The sequence below is a fragment of the Zingiber officinale genome, chromosome 5B (assembly GCF_018446385.1).
Source record: "Zingiber officinale cultivar Zhangliang chromosome 5B, Zo_v1.1, whole genome shotgun sequence".
Taxonomy (NCBI): Eukaryota; Viridiplantae; Streptophyta; class Magnoliopsida; order Zingiberales; family Zingiberaceae; genus Zingiber; species Zingiber officinale.
Window position 1 is genome coordinate 104,477,189 of NC_055995.1, and position 3,567 is coordinate 104,480,755.

Sequence of the window (3,567 nt, forward strand, 5' to 3'; positions counted from 1 at the left end):
TCCAGTTACTCCCTTATCTGGGCTCTTGCCAGACAGATATACTTTTTATTTTTTGTCGAGAGCCTCCTTTCCTTGCTTGTCGAACTAAGTGCTACCTCTAGCAGCCTCTCGTGGGGATGGAACAAGCCTTGTTCTTGTTGGACCTCGTCCAACCTGCAGCAAAATTTTTTAAGAGAAGAGACAAGGTTAGAGAACTTAGAAAGATCAAAATCAAGTCTATCCTTGACCTATCTCTAAAGACAGTTTATAATTTTTGACATCAATCAGTGCTCCCACAGTGGCGAAGAAGAGCCTTCCAAGAATTATAGGAATCTTGGGCTCCTCTTCCATGTCTAGTACAACAAAATCAGTAGGGATGATACAACCCCCTACTTCCATCGACATATTTTCAATCATACCAAGCTAGTATCATCATGAATGATCAGCAAGTTGAAGTATCATGGTGGTCAATTTCAGTTCATCAAGTTCCAACTTATTATAAATTGATAATGGAATGAGACTAACACTAGCCCCTAAATCACAAAAACTTCACTAGAAAGTGTTGTTCCTATCTTGCAAGAAATTGAAAAGCTTCCTAGATCCTTGATCTTGGAGGCAATGAGTCTATCAGAAGGCACTGTACTCCTCAGTTAATGCCACAATCTCGAATCCATCCTACTTGTGTTTGTTTGACATCAACTCCTTTATGAATTTGGCAAATTTTGACATTTATTACAATGCATCCATCAAAGGGATCTCGATGCAAAGTGACTTGACTTTCTCCAAAAACTTACCAAATTCTTCATCTTTCTCTATGTTGATTAGTATTTGAGGGAAAGAGATTGACTTCATTGTTGGTTGAGTAGGAGAACGTCCTTCAACCACAATGGCACTCTCCTCCTCTTCTTGGGTGCTACCATTATCAGAGGAGGATGGAGAGGGTTCTCCATTAATTTCTCGTCCCTTTCTTGAAGAAGTCACATGGGGTTCCACCAAGGTCCATCCACTTCTGAGCTCAACTCTATTGCAATGCTCAACTGTGTTTACATCTGATTTTTCTAGAAATGCCCCAGGTGCTCTAGAGGATAGTGTGCTATCTGAGCTACTTGGCTATCCTACATCTTCATATGTTTCTCAGAGTTCTCCATCCTTTGACTTAGTTACTTGATATCATTCTTCATTTCAAGTTGATTTGCTAAGATCACCTCAAGCATATTTTTAGTCCTTGATGGTTAGTAACTCTATTGTTGTTGAGCTTGGAAGTTCTATTTTTGCCCCAGTTGATAGATCATTTGTTGATCTGGTTGATAGTTTTGCTCTTGATTATTTTTGTAGGAGAAATTAGGATAATTTCTCCACCTAGGATTGTAGCTGTTGGAGTACGAATTATTGCCTCGAATTGAAGTTGCTAATTATGTCACATTGTTCAATTTGAACTAGTTGTGCAATAATAACTCCAAGCGAGAAAACTTCTTTAGTATGTTTCATGCCTCCACAGGAGTCATAAACTCCTATAATTGTGTTCACCAAATTAGAACCCATTAATTCAAACTTCTTAGACAAAGCATCAATATTTGTAGATATCAAACTCAAAGTATCAAGGTCATATTTACTTGCCATTTTGATCAGATTTCCAAAAAAAATAGTTCACTTCTTTCTGATGCCCATTTGTAGATGTCAAACTCAAAGTATTAAGGTCATATTTACTCAGCATTTTGATCTATTTTTTAGGAAAAATAGTTCCACTTCTTTCTAATGCCCATTGATGGTGATTAAGCATCACACTCTCTATTATCTCTTCGGCTTCATCTGGACTTTTGTTCATAAGTGCTCCACCAGATGTAGAGGAAAGAGATACTATAGTAAGATAATTGAGTCCATTGTAGAAAGTGTAGACTACTAACTATTTTTCCAATCTATGATGCAGACACAATCTAAGCATACTTTTAAATTTATCCCACACATCATAAAGAGATTCCATATCAGTTTGTTTGAAGCTAGCAATCTAATTTTTCATATGTGTTGTTTTGCTCGGAGGGTAGAATTTATCTAGGAATGCTTGCTCACACTACGTCTAGGATGTAATATTGTTTACTGGTAAAGAAGTGAGCCAGATTTTTAATCTATCTCTCAAAGAAAAATTAAATAAGAGTAGTCTTACTACATCAATTGGAACTTCGTTCATGCTTGTTGTTCCATTCATAGAAAATCTCCAAGTGTTGGTTCGGGTCCTCATGTATGCCTCCACCAAACTAATGTTGTTGGACCATTGTAATCACTAAGACTTAATCTCAAAATTGTTGGCTCCGACAGTCAGTCTGGTGATACTAATCTAGTGGCCTTGAGCATATGGTACTGCGTAATCTTTGAAAGGTTTGTTTGTTATGTTTTGTTTTGCTTTCCCTTATTGCTTTGTAGAATTTTTATTCTTTTAAAGGTCCTTTCAATCTCGGGGTCTATAGGTAACAATTCTCTTATAGAATTAGACCTTCTCACACAAGAGCAAGATAATTCAAAATAAGTTTTCTTATATTTTCTAAATATAAAAGAATGTAGGTGTAGAAATTAAAATGGTAAGAATTAAACTATTAAAATTAAAGGAAATAAAAGTGCAAACTATGTACAAAAAATGAAAATGAAATGAAAAAAGAAATATTTATAATGTGTAGTCTAACTTAAATGTTCATTGCTAATGTCAAATAATCCTCAGTAACGATGTCAAAAACTTATTACACTACCGTAAGTGCACGATTACCTCGTCAGTAATAAAATATCAATTTCATAGGGATTGATGAGCACTAGTGAGTTCACATGGCTAGCGAACTAGACGATCAAAATATTGGTTGAAATTTTACTAACTAAGGTCGAGGAAGTAAAAGAAAGAAAGAGAGTTTTGAGAAGAACAGTTCAAGGTGAGTGTTCTAGAAGTTCGATTTTATTATAATGTTGATCAATGTGTTATGGATTGCTCATCTCCTATCCTCTATCTTTATGCAATGTAGGAGGTCTAATTAAATCCTAACACTCCCACGCGACGGTCATGCCCGAGTGTTGCTCCCTTGATTACTCGATGTCCTTAGGTAGTAGAGATGACTTAGGATGTCTGGTTAAAGGATAACCCTTATCACCTAGGATTCTTGGTCATACGGTCTTAGATTATATAATACACCTATTAACACATAATAAGAAATAACTCATTAAGTCTAATTAGGTTCTTCCGTATAGAGAATTACCTTCCCTTTCAATGTGACACCTTTGAAAGTCCAGTTAAAGGGATATCCCTTATCACGGGGCCCCCCAATCATACGATCTAGGGCATCCCCTCTATCGGGTGATTGATCCCATAAGAAATCTATACATCCAATCAATTAAATATAAAAATTAAGCACAAACACATCACACGCATATTTAATCAAATGGATACAAGGCATAAACATGTCAATAGAAGGAAAATTAGCAAATCTATAGAGTTCACATCAATCTTATATTACAATTATTCTCTTAATCCTATAACAAGTGGATCTACTACATGACAAGGACAATTGAATCCAAAGGCACTAGGATTATAAGGTTCCTAAGCAATTTAAG

General features: G+C 35.8%; 1 non-coding gene across 1 annotated transcript; it reads left to right on the forward strand.

Annotated features, from left to right (window-relative positions):
* The first annotated feature begins 1,892 nt into the window (after nt 1–1,892).
* LOC121988188 lies at nt 1,893–1,999 on the forward strand. The gene has a single exon (XR_006113927.1). It is a non-coding gene; the product is annotated as a small nucleolar RNA R71 (small nucleolar RNA).
* Nucleotides 2,000–3,567: the final 1,568 nt, after the last annotated feature.